This window comes from Neofelis nebulosa, chromosome X, assembly GCF_028018385.1.
Source record: "Neofelis nebulosa isolate mNeoNeb1 chromosome X, mNeoNeb1.pri, whole genome shotgun sequence".
Taxonomy (NCBI): Eukaryota; Metazoa; Chordata; class Mammalia; order Carnivora; family Felidae; genus Neofelis; species Neofelis nebulosa.
Genome location: NC_080800.1, coordinates 25257908 through 25279555, shown reverse-complemented (window position 1 = coordinate 25279555; position 21648 = coordinate 25257908). Strand labels below are relative to the sequence as shown.

Here is a 21648-nt window from a genome sequence, read left to right as displayed (position 1 = left end):
GCGCCCCCTAAGTTTGGATTTTTTACGTGAAATGATGTCATGAGAGAACTTGCTAATAATTGCTATCATAAACTCCATGAGATGATACACCTACCTTTCATTGAATCCTACAGTACAGTGAAACAGAAAATGCTACAGCAAAGCTCTGTGACTTACAACCCTTTTTCACTCATTAATATCAATACTTCAGATACCAAATTATTCTGGGTAATTACAAGGGATCTTATTGTGAAAACTGCTTCTTGGACAATTACAATACATATAGAAACTATACTTTGGGGATAAACACTGAAAATCATGTCCCTGCTTTGAGGAAGTAAATTATGTTGCTTCCTTTTGGAAGGCAATTAAACATTTAAAAAAATTTTTTTAATATGAGGCTCACATAATTGCCTCAATATGAAACAGTGAAAGGCAGCTTTACAATGAAAACTAACCAACCGGAGATTTTGTTTTTATACGCGAGATGAAGCATCTCTCTTTGGAGGAGTAACAGGGTTTCCACATGCACTAGTGGAATCATGGTTTTCAAGATAAACAAGTTTTATAAATGTTTAGTTGACTTGTATAACTTACACTGAGAGTTCACAGCAAGAACATTTAAAAGGTAAGTATTCATTCCAATTGAGATTATGTAGATTCTGTTTTAAAACTACACACAGTTCAGGGGCGCCCGTGTGGCTCAGTGGGTCGTGTCCCACTCTTGCTTTTGGCTCAGATCATGATCTCACAGTTCATGATTTCAAGCCCTGCATCGGACTCCACACTGGTGGTGGAGAGCCCACTTGGTATGCTCTCTCTCCCTCTCTTTCTCTGCCCTTCCCTTGTTTGCTCTGTCTCTCTCCCAAAATAAATAAACTTAAAAAAATAAAACTATATATAGTTTAAAACTCAGTGGTGTGCTGATGAATGTTTAACAACAGTTTTGCCTGGGGAGGGATGTGATGGGGAGCATTGGTCAAGCTCTTGTGAGTTGGTATAAACTGGCTCACTCCATCATATCGCTGGTTTAAATGTTCTGAGAGCATTCCAAATGAGACTTGGTATGGTCTTTTGTGAAAACGGCAATAGTATGTAAGAAAGTATAAGCAGTTTCTCCCAGAGCATACTACATGTGTAACCACTTGTATGTTGTGAAATGATGATTAATATGTCCACTGCTATGGGCCCTCAGGTGCACTGTTAAGTCTAAACAAGCATTCTAAGTACAGTCTTGCAGAAAGGAAACCTGAGATCGAGAGATCCATTGTTCCTTAGTCACCAGACTACATATGGTTTAGTCAAGTCTTGGGAATTATTAGAACTAAAACTGGTTCTTAGTTTTAGATGATTCAGAACACAGCACTTATCAGTCCTCTTTACCTCTTCTTTTTTTTTTTTTTAAGTTTTTAAGTAGAATAATCTTACTGTCTGATACATCCTAATTTAGGAGTCAGAATATGTAACATGACTCATTAAAAACAGAGTATTAAACATGCTTGTCAAAAGTTCTCGTTTGCTTGTGTTTTTAATCACAGATGTAATAAAACGACGTACATACATAAAATGAAGCCACACTTAGGGACACTTTTAACAGCTCACAATTCTTCAACATTTAAACCACACTGCTTTTTGTTTGGTTTTCAAACTATGCCTTTGTTCTGAAGGGTCAAAATTTCTATGTGAGTTTTCTAATTAAAACGTTATATAGGGCAATAGATCTTGAGAACCATCTGATACTATATTATAAATTTCAGACAGTTTTACTGCTTTCAACTATTATCTCAAACTAAAAGTAGCACTTAAGTGGTAGTTATTCCTAGTTCAACCTTCTCTCAGTTGAAACAATTTTCTATAGTTTTAGTACAATGAAAGTATTAAAAGATAGCAAAGTAGTTTCAAAATTGATTTTGGAATTAATAAAGGACACTGGAAGAACAGCAACTTCATTAGAGGAATTATATCATAGTAAGTGACTGTTTTCCTTTTTAAATCAAAGGATCAATGTCCTACTTAACACAGAAATCCAAGCCTTAATACACATGCTTTTCAAGGCCCACATGTCTGAACTAGCACAGAGAGTAAAGTAACTCACTCAAGCGAACTTAAATAGCTATATTAAACACGTGAAACCACTGCAATAACTTTATAGAGACTATAATGTAAATGCAGCCATAAAATAGACTGGGTAGAGGTCAATTATAGTCTACTTCATTGCAGGCCTTCTTTGATAACAGCTATCTCTACAAAATGCCAAAACATTTCTACATGCAATTCCATTTCTAAAAACAAACACGTTTATGTATAATGTATAAAACTTCTAACGCAGAAGCAGCAAAGGTCTGACCCTGTTTGTGAAAAGGGAGTTAATGGCTAAGCCAGCAAGGTTCCAAAAGAGATGATGGTATCCTACTGGTAAGTAAAACTTAATGCAGCTCCAGAAAGTTAGCAATTGATTTTCTGCTCACTAGTGGGATCCCTTCTCTTCACAAGAGCGAATCTAAGACAGTGGAGACTAGAGTATTCACTTTGTAAAAGTCTATTATGCTTTTCAGAACCAAGGTGTACCTTTCAGGGCACAAAAGGAAGTAGAACACCGTGTTGACCTCATAATGAACTCTGTTTCATGGATGTGTCAAATTCTAACTTTTCTATCTAAAGAATATTCCAGAAAACAGAGGTACACATGAATATGTATAAGCAGATTGTCTATTTTTGTACAGTGACACATTAGGTACTGGGAATTTACTGTTTCTATTTACCCACTATAAAAGCACAGTGTGGGCAGTACCAGGGCAAATTTCAAGCAAAACCAATAGATGTGCTTCGGCTTCAACCCATGAGGGCAACTATAAAAGCAAGCTAGAATTAATTATCTTTTTTTGCCAGTACCAACTCCAATTAGTGTTAATTGTGACGGTGTTTTTGTCTTTTTTGTTTTTTGTTTTTTTCTATGGGGGTTCTTTCACACCGGGAAGTGTAACACATCTTTAATTTGCTTGTGCTACAGAAGGACATCAGGAAACATGATTTCCAGTCATTGCTATCTAGTCTTAATTAGATTATAACCAAAGAATTGGCTGTAGATAGATTGTACATTTTTTACTTATATACTTGCCTCAAACAATTTCATGACTCTGCTGTTGAGATCATTAAGAAAACTGATTGCATGAATACAAATGAAGTATGGCACCCTCTGACTTCACTATCTTAACCATATTCTGCAGCTACCTATTCACAAGCCTAACTGGGGAAATGTTTGCTAACATCCCCTTTTGTCCTTAAATGTTATGATCTACACGATCCCACCCAATTTTCCTAGATGAGTATGATAGATTAAAAAAAGACCATAAATTCTTCAAACTCTGCAATGTATCCCTTTGCAATCTGATGCCACAAGTTCTAACAGGAGGTAAAATCTACTTCTTCATGCCTTGTATTTGGGCTCGGCCATATAACTTGTTTTGGTCAAGGAGACATTAGCAAAAATGACACAAGGACAGACATGAAAAGCACCTCTGTATTGGAGATTGCACCCTCTTGCTGCTTCTGGAACCCCATCTGTCTACATATGAATTATCCTGGGCTAGCCCTCTTGAAGATGAAGAAGCACATAAGGAGAAAAGCTCATTCACACCAGCTGAGGTCCCAGACATAGCAATAGGCCCAGGTGACCTCACACAAAGCAGAATCAGACCATCCTAGCTGGGCCCAGCCCAAATCGACGACCCCACAGAACTGTGAACAAATGATTATTGTATTTGGGGGATTGGTTGTTGCGTAGCAAAAACTAAATGTACAGTTATTTTGGCTTAGTAAGGATTAAGGACTTGACATAAGGGAGTAGAAAGCACCTATACACAACTCAACATATGTGGCCTCACCCTACCATCCCCAAATAAGTTGGATTCAGCCAAGTCCTCTTTTGGACTTAAACAGAATCACAAAGGGGAGTGTTCAGGCTATGGTGAATAATAGAGCTTAAAGATGATCTACTTTGACTATGGTGGCCATTATGAGGCCATTTGTAAGGAGATAAAAAGGTCTGAACAAGAGAGAACATGAAATATATACAGAGAAATGAAAAACAATCCTATCGAGTATGGCATAAGATGAATTGTGACCATCGAAGCTGAAAGACAGACACAGAGATGGATAGACATAGAAAGACCCTCATTTCCTAACAAATTTGTAGGCCTTAGTGCAAGTTTGAATGAAACACATTACATTTTGGTCCCTGTGCATGGATTTCTGTGACATTCTCCTAAGAGTTTTTCCTCTTTAGGTTGCAAAAAATAAAGCCTTACAGATGATTGATCACATAAAGGTAGAGGCTGTTCTTTGCAATACAAAGAGTGAACTTAGATAAATATTAATTACATAAATAAAATATTACATGTAAACAATTTTTAGAAATGGGAATAGAATGAAAAAAATATATTAGGGTCTTCTATTATTTCACTTACCAATATTAAGATCAATCACTATGTCTAAGTGCTATGTCTCTTTGTTTTAAATTAAGGAGAAATAAAACTTTGGATAAATATGGTGAATACACTGTTAAACATTACCCTTTACAAAACAGGACTAATCTGTAGATTAGTTAATGGTATTGAATAAATGTCAATTTCCTGATTTTGATAACTGCACTAAGATTATATCACTTGTTAAAATTTGGGGAAGTTGGAAAAAAGGTACACAGGAACTTTATAGAAAAAGTTTCAGAACTTTTTCTAAGATGAAAACTGTTTCAAAAGAAAGATGTTAAAAATACATAAAATTCTGGACTAAGAACATCCGTTTTTCTTTTTTTCTCAACAAAATCCCACCAAAATGACTGGTGGAGGAAAGAGTCCATTCTTATACTAAAACAAAATGGTGGATGTAATCAGCTAACTGGAAGATGTGCAGATTTTGTGCGTAAAAGTAAGCAGGTGGGATCATTCACGTGAGGAACCACAGGAGAGAAAATTTCCACCCCAAACAGTAACAAGAGAGTTCTGCTTTTCAAGAAGAGAACTGTTCTTCCCAACCTAACTCTGGAGACCTTCCAAAATTAGCACCAATGAGTTCTGAGACACAGGTCATGAAGCAATAATCATGCCAATTCATTACTCAGGACTTCCCAAGCATTTCCACATTCCAGCATATACATATGATTATATCCATGTGGAATGGTAAAATCACACAAGGAGAAGTGTGCTTCAGGCAGATTTATCTGATCAAAGTTTGTATAATATATTCAGAGTGGAATTAACAGCAGACAACAAGAGCATTTTACACGGTATAATAGTAATGCAGGCCAAGACTGCAGACAGATTTCATACTGTGCCAATGATACTGTACTGATTTTGACTTTCTGAGACACTACTGAATTTTGAAGTCATGTCTAGGAACATCAGGAGAGAATGTCAAGGTCAAATGAAATGTCTGCCAAGGACCATATGTCATGTGCTTACCTTTTTTGGCCTATGCATTAGGCATAAGTATTTGAATCAGCAGGTAGAATCCATGGAACTATGAATCAGGTTAGAATTAAGGCCACTAAGATAATTAATGATAAAATGTTAACACTCTGGAAAACAGTCACAGATGTCAATTTCTCCTTACCCATTTGGTCAGATACCAAATGAAAACTGGAGTTAAGAGACAGGCAAGAATCAAAGATGATAGAAATTTTTGACATAGGTGGCAGAATAAACTAATGTCAAACCAAGACACGATGAATTGATTTTTTTTTTGTGGTTTAATATGAAGGAAGGGGACAGCAGACAGAGGATGAGAAACAAAAGAGAACAGTTATTGAGGCAACATGGAGATGTCCCCATGAACACTTGTAGTAAATAGCTAGGCATATGAGGTCTGTTCTTTGGAAGAGAGGGCACTGGAAGAAATAGAGGGTCACTGATTGTTAAAGTTATAAAAGTAGATAATCATGGAAGGGACAAGGAGAGGAGGTAAAACAACGATGAAGGAAGTTGAGAGAGGGGAGCTATAACACAGATATCACTAGATAAGAACATAACTGCAATAACTGCAGACACATCCAAAGCTGAATTTCTTACATTTTGCTTATTGTTATATTACAAAGAACCAGAAAATGTTATGCAAGGGAAAATCAGAACAAATATAACAACCTTAAAGTTTATTTAAACTTTTTAATGCTTATTTTATTTTTAGGAGAGAGAGAGAGAGAGAGAGAACAGACAGGGTGTGAGTAGGGGAGGGGCAAAGAGAGAGGAAGACACAGAATGTGAAGCAGGCTCCAGGTTCCGAGCTGTCAACACAGAGCCCGATGTGGGGCTCAAACCCACGAACCGTGAGATCACAACCTGAGCCGAAGTTCGACGCTTAATTGGCTGAGCCACTCAGGTAACCCTAAAGTTTATTTAATACCAATATTTCAATGGTGTCCTTTCCTTGCAACTTATATAATTCAGATAACAATAAATGTGTTCTAAAATGTTTCCTTCATTCCTTCATTTGCCAGTGAAATTTGTTCCTTTATATTTGACATATGTTGCAAAGGCTCTAATTGGATTCTAATTCAACTGCATTTATTTTGTTCTGATAATTGTGTTTAAAATGTCACTCACATGAATGCCTGCAAACACAAATACTTTTTAAATATGACTCTTAATTTTGCTTGATCTTGACCTAAGAAAACTGATAATGAGGTCATCCCTGTGTTCAGGGTTAAAGGTTTTAACTGAAACCAATCTGACAAGGACTGATTGCAAATCATCACTTGCTTGTTATGTGTTCAATAGTCTGTTAATGTGTTGGTGGTCCCAGATCAATTCTTGGAGAACAAGTGTCCGTTTCATTAAAACTCCTGCCTCAACTACAACCAATTAGTACCCCGAACAGACTCTGAGAAACCATTTCCTTTATTCCACACTGGTAAGAAAAGTTCTGTCACTCTGTGAGTACTTGAAATATCAGGTGCCACATGCCTGTTCTGGATTTAAATTAAGAATTCTGTCCCCAGAGTTTTCTTTGTTGTATTTTTAATGACTATTGTGTCTCTTCAAATAAAATTCAAATTGTGACCTGAAAAATCCTGGACGTGTATCATCCTATAGTATTCTGTGATGACCAACAGAAAGATACTAAATAGTCTCTATATTTCTAACTCATAGACACCTTAGAAGGTTTCCAAAAATAAATGGCAAGTACATATGTTTCATCACACACACATACACATACACACACACACACACACACACACACACACACTTATATGCACACACACAAGTCAAACTGATAAAGATGAACTCTATTTAGGTTACTGTATCTAGCTTAGCTGTGCAAGCTTACAAAGGATTCCCCCCCCCCCAAAATTATCCAAACCAAATACCCACCTATAGTTCCAAACCAAAAGAATTAGAAAATATAGTCTAGATTTGAAAATATATTGCCTTTGGGGCAAATGGGTGGCTCAGTTGGTTAAGTATCTGACTCTTGATCTCAGCTCAGGTCATGATCTCACAGTTGTGGGATTGAGCCCTGTGTTGGGCTCTGTGCTGAGAGCATGGAGCCTGCTTGGGATTCTCTCTCTCTCTGGCTCTCTCTCTCTCTCTTTTTCTGTCCCTCCCTCACTCATGCTCTTGCTCTGTTTCTCTCTCTCTCTCTCTCAAAATAAATAAATACACTTAAAAATAAAAAATAAAGGGGCGCCTGGGTGGCGCAGTCGGTTAAGCGTCCGACTTCAGCCAGGTCACGATCTCGCGGTCCGTGAGTTCGAGCCCCGCGTCAGGCTCTGGGCTGATGGCTCAGAGCCTGGAGCCTGTTTCCGATTCTGTGTCTCCTTCTCTCTCTGCCCCTCCCCCGTTCATGCTCTGTCTCTCTCTGTCCCAAAAATAAATAAAAAACGTTGAAAAAAAAATTAAAAAAAATAAAAATAAAAAATACATTGCCTTTGATGTAATATTAACTATATTCTGAAGTACTTTCTCATTAGTTGACTAGAGCTATTTCTTCAAATTCTCCAAAACACAATGTATAAGACTTCATTGTATGTCAAAGGGAAATATCCTTTATAGTTTATAAATCAAATAAAGATTCCCCACCTTCTCATGCGAAGGGTTAATTTTCATTTTCATCCCTGTGTAAGATAGTAAGTATTACAGATCCAGAAAGTAAATCAGAAGTAAATTGGACCATTGCTTCTTAACTCTTCACTCCCTCACTGTAATAGAATTATTCATCCATGACTTTTGCCCTATAATTTTGAGGTGACTCCTACCAGAGTAGGGGGAGTACACATATCCTTTTCAAACATTTGCTTTAGACATTGCTATGACTCCCTTTGGACAATGGAACATGGATGAAAGTGATACTCTGCCTATTATCAGCTGAGCCTTGGAGAGTTATTCCCTATTTCTACCAACTCTCCTGGACCTTCCATCATTTGTCATGTAAAGAATATGCTCTGGAAAGCTACTGCTCCTTTCAGCATGGATCCAAAAATTAAAGTATAAGGAAGAGACTTGAATTTAACCCAAAACATGGAATCCAGCAGAGCTCAGTACAGATCAGGCAAGAACAGACACAATCAGTCAAAATACAGCCAAGCTATAGACCTGTGACTATGAAATAAATGATTGGTACAGCAAACTGTGCTTTTGGGTTGTTTGTTATGCAGCATTATCACTATAGCCTGCCTAGTCAAATCCCGTGGCAGATGACAACAGATGACAGAAATGAGGGTACAAGTACAGCAGGTCTATGAAATCCAACAAACCTTTATTAAGCACCAACTGTATATAGGGTTCGATTCTTCAAGAACTAGAGATTCAAATCTACTGACTTGGTAGAATGCCATCAGTCAATGGTATGTAATGATCATTTATAGAATTAGCCACACAAAGCATCAGAAAACCTATTCTTTTTAAGTTACCATGGGACACATACCAAAATTGACTATGTCTTGCATCATGCAACCTCAACAAATGAAAAAAAAAAAAAACGAAATCATACAAAGTGTGCTCTCTGACCACCATGGAATCAAACTAAAAATGAGTTAGCAGCAATAGGAAAATCTGCTAACATTTGGAAACTAAAAACTACACTACTAAATAATTTATCGGTCAAATAATGAGTCTTCATGAATATCAAAAATACAGTGAACCAGAGGGGAGGCAGGTGGGAGGGATGGGTTAAACAGGTGATGGGGATTAATGAGTGTACTTGTTGTGATGAGCACCTGATATTGTGTTGAAGTGTTAAATCTCTATACTGTACACCTGAAACAAATATTACACTGTATGTTAACTAACTGGAATTTAAATAAAAACTTAAAAAAAGTACATTGAACTAAGTAATAATGAAAACACAACTTGTAATCATTTATGGGATAAAACCAAACCAGTGCTAAGAGGAAGTCTGAAAGCACTAAACGCATAGGTTGGAAAAAAGAAAAAAATCTCAAAACAATAATCTAAACTCCCACCTGAAGAATCTAGAAACATATCAAAATGAACCCGAAGCAAGCTGAATGAAGAAAACAATAAAACAAAGACAAAAATGAATGAAATTGAAACAGAAAAGCAATTGAGAAAATCAATGTTCTATGGAAAGCTCAATAAAACTGTCAAAGCTCTAGCAGCAATGACAATGAAATGGAAGACACCAATTATTAATATCAAGAATGAAACAATCACAGTCACTACAAACCCTGAAAACATCAAAAGGATAATGAGAGAATACTATGAGGAATTCTACATATATTAATTTGGCAACTGAAATGGACCAATTCCCATACATGATAAGAACTTTCAGAAAAGTAAGAATAGAGAGATAGAGGGGAGCATCTTCGACTGGATCATGTGCATCTACAAAAACCTGAAGCTAGCATTACACTTAATGGTGAAAGACAGAATGGAGCAAATGCTTTCCTCTTAAAATGAAGAACAAGGCAATGACATCTGCTCTCACCACTCTGATTCAACACAGTGCATAGAGATGGGAAAGGAAGAGATAAACCTGTCCCTATTTACAAATAACATGATTGTACTCTGCTAATGGAAACTCGTGCACATTGGAACTGTGTCCTCATTTTGCATTATTTTGATATAAGTCAGTCTCAGTAATAATGGTTAATAACTATGTATTGTTAAACATAACTGTGTAACTAAGTAACTGAATGTAGAATTTATAAAACCTGAGATGTTACAATTTGGGGGTGGGGAGGCATCATGAGATTTATAAAAAGGCCCACAGATCAAGTAATGCTGGCACATATAGTAAAGAATACAGAGAAAATAATTCTCATATTTGCTGTGGTTGAAAAATTGTGCATTTTCAGACAAAATTTTAACATATTTATACATATCTTAAAATTTTACTGTGAAACCCTCTGCTTGCTACTAGGAAAAATTTCTGCCAAAATTACATAGTACAAATCACTCTCATGAAAGAGATCAAGAACAGAGAGCAAGAATCTTTAACAATTATACAACACACATGACACATTTTATTAAAATAGTGAAACACAGAAATAATTTTAAATACCACAGTATCTTCCAATTGTAATATAATATCTAAGATCTCATTTGGGACCTTTACAGAGTAATCTGTGTATTTTCTTTGTTAACTCTCTTTAATTCACGATTTTGCCCTCAGTCACTCCAGGAAATTTTAATTTCACTTTCAAGCAGCTTAAGTCTTTATCCACCAGAACTAACAAGTTTTAGCCATCCCTGGAAGATGGCTCTCCCTATGGACTTATCACAGAGAAGGGGAGGTTCCTGCTCCTCTCTGTCACCCTTCTGGGTGTCATCTCCCAGGCCAATGAGTAAGAAAAGGGGGGTATGCAAATTGTTGTAAGATGTTTGGATTCTTTTACATTTTTTTCTTCAGACGTTCTCACAACTTTTGTCAATTACCAGCTTGGCCACAACTGCTTCTTCCTAGGTACTTGAATAAAAATGCATGCAAGATCATTGTACCTAGTAAAATAAAAGCCTTTTCAAATGCCCTATTAGGAGAATTCCTGAGGAGATAGTAGTAAGAGTCTCAGTTTTGTTATCAAAAGTAAGTCATTTTGAACAACACTTTTGAAAGGAGATTAAAATCATTATAATAAAACCCAAATCAAAGAGATTACTTTTGTTTATCTATAAGGAAAATCTAAAACCTAGATACTGTTAGTGTGATTTTCTTTCTCCCTCTTTCCCTCCATTGTTTTAATTAGTTTTATCATTTTATTTCTCATGCCTCCAGGGAGGCAAAATGTTTCATGAAGACATATTTATTTTAATGACTATCAGTCTAACAGAGTTAATGAAATTTCTAGAGGAGTTTAACTTACCCTGAAAGGATGGTTTATATACTGATATTATGTAAATATATTTTTCAATGAGAAGCTGCTTTTTTCCTCTCACTAATGGAATTTCAGGTCAAGAAAGGTTATAAATAAGGATGATTTATAGGGCTCCCTTTTCTGGGCACTACAGACAGTAGGCACTGTGAGCCAGAGTGGCCAGTCCATTAACATAGAAGTCTATTAGTACAATTCTTTTAAAGCTACTTTTGAAAATTTAATAAAGATAGATTTTCAGGGGTTGAAATAATTAGCTGTAAAAAGTGATTTAGGTTAAAGCCTAAAACATATAATCTGATCCTCAATTTTACCATAAAGTTTTTTTTTTTCTTTCATAAATATAATACAGAACAATCATCAACTCCTTGCAGCACACCAAGAGATACACAGCATGCATCAAGAATGGTTATATAATTTTGATATCATGCATTTCATTCATTAAAGCACAGACGCATTTGTACTGTGAGCAATTTAAAAACAAATGCACAAAATAATAATGTGATACCACTTTACAGTCGCCGGAATGGCTAAAATTAAAAAAAAAACCACAACAACTAGAAAACAACAAGTCAGTATACATGTTGTGAAACTGGAGCCCTCATACACCATAAACATATGATTTGTAGTGTTTGAACGTCAAGTGGTACAGTTGTTATGGAAAACAGTTTTGTATTTCCTCAAAAAGTTCAACAGAGTTACCTACGACTCAGCCATTTCACTACTAGGTATATACCTACATGAATTCAAAACATGTTTGCACAAAAATGTGCACACGAATTTTCATAGAAGCATTATTCCTAACAGCTAAAAAGTAGAAACAACCCAAATGCACATCAAATGATGAATGGATAAACAGTATGTATTACGTTGGTGCAATGGAATATTATTTAGCCATAAAATGTAATGGAGTACTGCTATAAGCTCTAAGGATGAACCTTACAAACATGCTACATGAAAGAAGCCAGTCACAAAATACCACCTCTTGTATGATTCTCTTTGAATAGACAAATCATACAGACAGGAAGTAGGAGTACGGTGGGACTGGGAGGTATAGGGTTTATTTTTAGAATAATGGAAATGTTCTGGAATTAGGCAAGGATGATGGTTGCAGGATAATGTGAGTACGGTAGTCCCCTCCCCGACTTACCTGCAGTTTCACTTTTGATGGTCTCAGTTACTCAGGGTCAAGTATGTTCTGGAAGCAAATGATTTTCCTGACATATAATCAGAAGGTCACTAATAGCCTAATGTTAGGTCACAATGCTTACATCATTCACCTCACTTTAACTCATCACATAGGCATTTTATCATCTCACATCATCATAAGATGAACGGTAAGTACAGTACAATAAGATTTTGAGAGAAAATGGAGTCACATTACTTTTATTACAGTATATTGTTATTATAATTGTTCTTTTCTATTATTAGTTACTGTTGTTACTCTCTTACTGCGCCTCACTTATAAATTAAACGTTATCACAGGTATGTATTTATAGGAAAAAACAGCATATATAGGGTTTGGTACTATCCACAGTTTAACACATCCAGTGGGGGTACTGAAATGTACCCTCCATGGATAAGAAGGGGACTACTGGATACTAAAATCCACTAACCTCTACACTCTGAACTGGTTAAAATAGTAAATTGTATGGTATGCGATTCTATTTGAGTAAAAGTCCAAATGCATTTATGGAGATAACATATAAATTAAAATAATAATGAGTACCTCCTGAAGGTCCTCCCACACACACCATTTCCTGGTAGCCACTGATTAATTTTCTGTCTCTATGGATTTGCCTGCTCTGGATATTTCATACAGATGGTATTGTACAATAGGTGGTCTTTTGTGACTTGCTTCTTTCACAGAGCATGATGTTTTTAAGGTCTACCTATGCAACAGTACCTCATTCCCCATAAGGTTTAATGAAATCCTGTCAACTTATTTAGACAATTCTCAAAAAAGGGTCATCAAAACCAAAGCACAATTACTGGCTTTCATTTTCCTTTCTGGGTATGGATTATCATATTCAAAATACTGGGGAAACATCAGAATTTACATGAGCATTGGAGTAAACTGTATCAGTAACAAGTCTTATTAATAAACTTGGAGAAATGGGCAGTGGTTGGCATAAAACAAAAATGTGCCCATACGAAGACAGGTATTGCTTCACATGACGAGCCCCCAAAAATAAGTGAAATGAGCCTAAGTGGAAGCAGAGCCATGTGTGTGCTTACACTCTCCTTGTTATCTCTGTGACATTCGTCTTTCCATCAGATCTGTTTTTTTTTTTTTTTTTAAATTTTTTCAACGTTTTTTATTTATTTTTGGGACAGAGAGAGACAGAGCATGAACGGGGGAGGGGCAGAGAGAGAGGGAGACACAGAATCGGAAACAGGCTCCAGGCTCCGAGCCATCAGCCCAGAGCCTGACGCGGGGCTCGAACTCACGGACCGCGAGATCGTGACCTGGCTGAAGTCGGACGCTTAACCGACTGCGCCACCCAGGCGCCCCCCATCAGATCTGTTTTAAAAGTACCACTTTAGAGAAAAATGCTATATTGTCTCAGTCTAATGACACTTTTAAAAAAGATAAAGATGAAAAAAAGTCAAATATGTCAGTTCAAAGTCCATAGAGAAAAAGTAAGAAGTGAAGGGAATTGAGAAGCTTCTAACTTTCAGTATGAAAAAATGCATGCGAATGTTAGAGTTCTCCTTAAATGTATAAAAAATACCTGTGACCATGAAAGACCTGCAATTATTTTAAATGTTATTTTTTCTGAACACCTCTGCATAAATTATTAAATATATTTTAAGAATAGTAATATGTATGAATAATAAGTCATATACATCAATATATCTACAATTGTCATAAACTTCGTTTACACTTAAGAGTAAATTTACAAGGAAGCAAAATCATTTGTAAAATGAAAGGACACAGAGTCCTATAGAGTTCCCACAAGCATGACTGTAAAATTCCAGTAAATTATTACACATGCTGATTATATTGTGGGTAATAATATGTTTAATAAGATGAAAAAGAAAGAAAAAAAAAAAACCTGCTGAAAGTTCTAAGATCAGAGAAATCTCTTTTCAAAGTACAAATAGTCAAGGGGCACCTGGGTGGCTCAGTCGGTTAAGCATCCGACTCTTGGTTTCATCTCAGGCCATGATTTCACGGTTTGTGGGTTCGAGCCCCACATTGGGCTCCGAGCAGTCAGTGTAGAGTCTGCTTGGGATTCTCTCTCTTTCTCCCTCCTTCTGGCACTGCCCTGATTGTTCTCTCCCTCTCTATCTCTCAAAATAAATAAATAAACTTAAAATAAAAAGATTAAAAAAATACAAATAGTCAATATTCTCATTAAAAAACTCAACCCAATTAGTTATTAAATAATGTAAAATGAAAACAATATTGGGGATTCACTTGTGTGTATAAGTGTTGCAGAGATTTAAAAAATTGGTACTACCCAAGTGTTTTCTCATGCAAAATATGAAGGAATGTAAACTGGCAAAGATTTTTTGGAAGATAGTTCGGAAATTTTATTTAAAAAAATAAAAAGACATGCCTTTTTTTGTCCAGAAATTATACCTTCAGAAATTATTTCTAAAGATATCACATCATGCATTTCCCTGTTTTGTAGACAACAAGGTGAACAGTGAGTAAATACTGCCTAAGAACAGCACCAAAGAGCTCATTTGCATGCTGTTGCTTACATCTTCTACAAGGGTTATTTTAGTTTTATAAAATGAAAGTATATATTTAAGTTTAAAACTGGCAAATGAAAGATATGAATACACATAAAACTGTGAGCTTAGAAAATGAGAAATTCAATTACTTACTTTACATGATAGACAGCCTATGTCCACATGGTTACATATGGACAGAAACAAAGTCTAAGTGTTTACAAATAAATTTTATGGACAGATGCGCCTTTCCCCACCAATAACAGTTTGGGGGAGTTTTTTTTGGAAGAAAGAGTGGTAGGGCAATGGTTTACTATACATGCAAGACAATATATTCTGTTGTTAAATATAAAGCTTCTACCTACCATTTCCTTATGATATACAAAATACACATTCTACATATCATCATCCAAATTTTACATATAATGCAATCTTCTTTTCTGCACTCAGCTCATTTATCATGCTCAAATTAAAAGAACATTGTCAATCTAAGATACATTATAAGAATGTGTTATCTTTATGCATTTTTTATAGTAGTTTAGTTCATTTAGACATCCTGGTATCATGTGTTTGTTTTCTCTTGCCTACTTTTTATATTTTTCTATATAAAGTTATCATACGCTATCTTCAACCAAAAAATCTCATCAAATGTGTAAAGATGATGTGGCACGATATTGATCATAGCATTACTTAAAACTCCAACACAGAAAAAGAAAGAAGGTGTGCCAGAGGTAACCGATTAAATAAATTATGGGACATACTTGAAGAGGATGACGTCTAAATTAATATGGAAATATTTCTACATTATGCTATTGAAGTAGAAGAATGAATAAAAGAAAGGATATAAAATATTAAGATATATGCAAGGATGTTTGTCTAAATGCAAACAGTAGTCACCTCTGTGTTGTGGGATTTTAGGTGATTTTTACTTTGTGCTTTATCCATTCATTTTCAGCAGGCATTATCACCCCATAAGTGCAAAAACTGGTTCCTGAGGGGCAAAGAAATCTTGGCTATTACAGTGGTTTATGGCATTCCAAAAACCACAGTATATAAACAGCTATACCATATATCCATGGTTTTAAAATCTCATGGGGGAGGGTGGCTAGAATCTCAGCCTTTCTGAAAAGGCTGGGAAACATTCCTTTAATCTCTGGTTTTCACCGTTTGAATTTTTAACACGTGTAGTTTTGCTTAATCACACACGCACACACACACACACACACACACATAAACACAACTATTTTCACTTTGAGAAACAAAGTTTTCTTCATGTTGAGAAAAAAATAGGCTTATTACATTTTAGGAATATTTCCACCATGAATGATAAAAGTAGGCAAAAAATGTAGTATGGTTTAAAAGGGTAAGACACAGTAATTGCAGGTAGATAAGGCATTTCTAGGTCTTAGAATATTCACTAAAACCCTTTAAAAAAATCTATTTACATTGATCCAGATTCCTTACAGGAAACTTGAAGTCTAAATAATGTCTTAGGAAAAATGCACCAGACAGACTTAAACAGGCAAGGAAGACTTTATGAAAGACAACCACAGTAGGCAAGAAAGAACTCAACTCCACCATAACAAAAGGTGAAAGAGGTTTTAAGCACTGGGATGAGCTAGTAGAAAAGTACTGAAGGACACTGGGAAAGGGGGGATCCATCAATATGATTAGGCTATCTGTGTTTGCTAATTGGCATTTATCTATTAAAGTTAGACTCTTACTCCCTCATGAACTCTAGAGAGAGGGTGCCTTAGCTCCCTTAATGATGACATATCAAAGGGAAGGCTCCCAAGTCTTTGAGAAAGACATCCCTGAGATACAAAACTGGCAAGAGCCTAGGAGATGATTTACACCTCAAAGGGGCAGGGAAGAATTGACAATTTCAAGTTTTCTAAAGCTAATGCTCTAAGAATAGGGAGATGAGGGGCCTATAAACATGAAGCAGTCTGTCTCAAGTTAGTCACGCTGAGGGAACGTTAAGGCTACCTTCAACAATTGGCATTCAGAAAAGTGTTTTCATTTATGAGGCCCCTAAGTTATCTTGTGGTTAACTAAAATTACTTTTTATTGTTATCCTACAGCTAAAATTAATGCAACACCCTAGAGTGACTCCAAAAGGAGCAGTTAAGTGCTCACTTGATATATTAAAAAAAAGAAAAAAACCTGAGTGGGAAAAAATTCCTATAATTTTCAAAAAGTGACACAGGTTAGTGGTGAATTAAAATTAAAGTAAAATATCTTAAATCTTAAAAAATAGCATAGGCACATTTAAGGGGGCTGCTTCTAATTCCCATGAATGATGACTTATTCTGGTAGTTAGTATTTAGCATAATAGTCCTTTTTAGGAAGACTTAACTTTTCCTTTTCTCTCTTTTGGTGGACTTTTTCAGATTAAAATGAAACAAGTAGCAAAATGGGTCCAACATCTGCAAAAGGAAGAAAATTACAGAGAATGTCAGAATGTTTAAGAGATTTTCTCTGATCTAATCTTCAAATGTGTAATTTACAATTTTATTAATGCTTTAGACATACGCTTACATGATGTGAAACAAAATATCAAAAGAAAACAAATGATGTATTTTCTTGACTGCAAACAGATGATTGAATAACTGTGCGCTGCTAATTATAGGCTGGTGAGTTCACCACTGAGAACCATGGGAAATGTGAAGGCCCTTTTTTAATGTGTGTGTCGCAGCAAAAAGAAGTCCACTGGGCAAAATAATCATCAGCCTGTCCTGAATAATCTTGAGGTTGTATCTAGTTCTTAGCTCACGATAACTATTTATGTGCAATATTCCATATGCTTTTTTATGAACCTGGCCTTAAATGAAGAAAAGGAAAAATGTGAATATTCTGAAGTTACTGTGGCGGAGCACATTCAAGTCAGATTTCTCACACTGTAGAATCTGAATACTCAAACGCAAAATTGCTGAAAACAGCATCTTGAGGCTTCGGGACAGTTCATTATGGTAGGCTTTGCTGCCAATGTGATCTTGAAGGCCATAGAAAAAGTGCATTGTGTTATATTTTAAGACTACATCATAATTAAGTGCTACTGCTGTGCTTGTGGCTTCCAGAAAAGTTATTAACAGCACTCTGTCAGATAATTAGAAATATAGATCATACAGATACTTCTTTTAATTTGCTAGAATTCACACCCTGGTATAATTGTTCTATTCTCCTTGTATTTGGGGGATGGCATTTTTAGTATGAGATTTATATTATGTCTAATATCTTGCTAGTGGCCAAATCTACACATTTACCAAGAGGTTTTCTTCTGATATCTTTCATTCCTCAGCTGTCAAGAAATGAAAAAATAGGCGCTCCTGGGTGGCTCAGAAGGTTAAGTGTCCGATTTCGGCTCAGGTCATGATCTCATAGTTGATGAGTTCGAGCCCCGCATTGGGCTCTGTGCTGACAATTCACAGCCTGTAGCCTGGTTCAGATTCTGTGTCTCCCTCTCTTTGCCCCTGCCCCACTCATGCTCTCTATTTCTCAAAAAAAAAAAAAAAAAAAAAACATTAAAAAAAAGAAAATATAGAGTATACACATATACACATACATATATACATGAAATGCAAACATGGAAGATACGAATTAGATATATGGATATAGAAATACAAATATACATTTTACTTATCATGTAGATATAGACTACATCCCAGAGAGAGAGAGAAGGATAGAAAGCATATGCTCTGTAAGTTATACCGTAAGTTTTACATAGAAATCCAGACTAATTAACCTTCTTTCTTATACTATTCCTTTGGACATTAAATAAGTTTGAAGCCCAACAAAGATTTGTACGTCCTAGTAGAAAAGTCAATCTATGGCTTCCTAAAACCACAAGTGTCAAGGTTTCTGAGTACATATTATCTCCCTGAAACAATGCTTTACTTGATGGTTTTTGTCTGCTTGGAAGCATGTCTAACCCTAACAGGAGAAGAGCGGGGCCTGTACTACTAAAAGACAGTCCACCTGGTAGGAAAATTATTATCTCATAAAATGTTTTCACCAATTTCCTCCTTTGCTACAGTGACTGCTCCAAGTATTTGAGACAAGGGCTGGGTATATAGGTGGTAAGGGGACCAAAGGGAGTTTATGACAATTTTCATTTTTCCGTTTTCACAATACACCCAACTATAAGCATTTGGAACAAAATGACTACATGCCTTCTCTCCCCCGAGCCCTGGGTAAGTATGCATCTAAAAATATATTTATAGGCTCAAAACATGATCAAATCTTTACTTAGATGTTAAAAGACAAGTCTTTCTATAAATAAATGACTGATAAAAGGTTCATTTCCATTCCCGAGGAACATACAGACAACAGTGTTGAGCATTACAATACCAAAGTGGAGTCTAGGGATGTGTTTGGGATTCTTTGGTAAATGGTCTGATGGGGTCCAAAGAGGTTAGATTGGGAGAAACAAGAAAGTAACTCAACTGGTATCTGAAGAGAACAGAGGTTCACTTTTCTTCATCTCTCTATGCTGGCTTCCTTTACTTTTTATTTTCAGAAGTGCTATCATTGAAAATGCCTCCAGGGTGTAAAAGGAATACAGGAAAAGCAGGGGATTGGGTAGAAATTCCAGATACCAGTGAACTTTGAGGCAAAGAGACAGGAAGAACAGATGGATGTACCAAGATACAGAAGGAGGGAAGGAAGTTAACAAAGTTCTTCTCAAATGGTTATTTGTAAGCACTGCTTGTATTTTAAAATGAAAATGTTATATTGTCGAGATTCTGTTGCTTTTGAAATTCATTCAGTGGCTGTTAATTCAGGGCCTGCTGTGATTCAGGCTCTGAGGATCCTGTCCCCAGGTCCAGAGAAGCAGACAGACTCTAAGCCCTTGTTACTTAGTGTGTGGTCTGGGGCCTGCAGCAACCGCATCAGCCGGAATCAGAATCTGCATTTTTACAAGATCTCTACATAATTCTTATGCATATCAAAGTCTGAGAGACATTACTTTAAATATATGACTATAGGGGCGCCTGGGTGGCTCAGTTCGTTAAGCGTTGGACTTCAGCTCAGGTCAGATCTCACAGTTCGTGGGTTTGAGCCCTGCATCGGGCCCTCTGCTGACAGCTCAGAGCCTGCAGCCTGCTTCGGATTCTGTGTCGCCCACCCCTGCCCTTTCCCTGCTCACACTCTGTCTGTCTGTCTCTCTCTCTCAAAAATAAATGTTAAAAAAAGTTTTGAAAATAAATATATAACTATAAAAGTGTGTGAAAAAGATGTGCCTTGACACTACAAGAACACAAACTCGTAGTTTGTAAGGGAGATGGGGTGTGAGTGAGGACCAATGATTGATGGTTTGATAAACCAACTAAAGATTTGGGACTCTGAGTAATGTGGAGTGAGTTACTGATGGCTTTTAAGCATCTGTTTTTCACAATGTGGAGAATCGTTTTGAGGTAGGGCAGGTGGCAACAGAAAGATGCCCTGATCATAGTATTCAGGACCCAATTTCTTCAAACCTGTGGTTGTGTAAATTGTATCTTACTTATTTTTTTGTTTCAAAGATACAGAAGCAATCAGTATAATCCTTAAACAGAATTAGATTGTTTTTACTCATTTTGTGTTCTAGAATGGAAATATTTTCTTTTTAACCAAGCACAAATCGGTAGTTGTTTGTGTGATCATTTTTCTAGTCGGTATGGACTGGAGAGAGAGGCCACCATTTGCTCTTTTATGCTCAGCTGCAAGGCAGCAAGAAATAAACGTCATAGCTACACAGAGGATATAGTGGGACTCCTAAGTGAATTTAGTTTAATTTTTTATATTTAAAATATTTAATTCTCTGAGATCTGTTCTTAGTGAAGTAGATCAATGATGAAAATAGCTGAATCTGAGCATCAGAAGACCTTCCAGTCTGCCTGATGCATGATCTTCATACTTCTGAGAAGTAAAAGTAATTTAAAGCAATAAGGGCTTATGTCTGGGATGGTCAGTGTGTGAGTATGAATGTGAGCGGGTGTGCATGTATGTTTATAAAAGTGACAGCAGAGAACCAAGGACTGGCTGATGGATGAAAGAGATGGGAGGGTATATGTGTGTATGAAACGCTCATCAGTGCTGAGCAGTGATGAGAAGGTTTCACTGCTGACCTTTGTGACTATGAAGATTTCTACACTTGAACTGAACTCAGAATTTTAAAGAATAAGATATTTAAGATCACGTTCAATACCATTTTCACAATATCTTATGCAACCCCTGCTGCAAACCTTTTTCTTGTTGTTGTTGTTGTTGGCAACATTTTAATAAAGTTTTTAATTTAAATTCCAGTTAACATACAATATATTAGGTTCAGGTGTACAATATAGTGATTCAACATTTTCATACAAAACCTGGTGCTCATCACAACAAGTGCCTTCCTTAATCCCCATCACCTATTTAACCCATTCCCCCACCTACCTCTCTTCTAGTAACAATCAGTTTGTTTTCAAGAGTCTGTTTCTTGGCTTGTCTCTCTCTTTTTCCCCTTTTGCTTATTTGTTTTGTTTATTAAATTCCACATATAAGTGAAATCATATGGTATGGTATGGTACGGTATGTCTTTCTCAGACTGATTTCTTTCTCTTAGCATAATACTGCCTAGTTCCATCCACATCATTACTCATGGCAAGATTTCATTCTTTTCATGGCTAAGTAATATCCCG

General features: G+C 36.2%; 1 protein-coding gene and 2 non-coding genes across 3 annotated transcripts in view; 2 read left to right on the top strand and 1 right to left on the bottom strand.

Annotated features, from left to right (window-relative positions):
• IL1RAPL1 (interleukin 1 receptor accessory protein like 1) overlaps positions 1-21648 on the bottom strand; it is a 1366342-nt gene that overhangs the window by 507657 nt on the left and 837037 nt on the right. The gene's annotated exons all lie outside the window — the stretch shown is intronic.
• On the top strand, positions 20814-20893 carry LOC131503333 (small nucleolar RNA U2-19). The gene has a single exon (XR_009257423.1). It is a non-coding gene; the product is annotated as a small nucleolar RNA U2-19 (small nucleolar RNA).
• On the top strand, positions 21067-21136 carry LOC131503332 (small nucleolar RNA U2-30). Its single transcript, XR_009257422.1, has one exon. It is a non-coding gene; the product is annotated as a small nucleolar RNA U2-30 (small nucleolar RNA).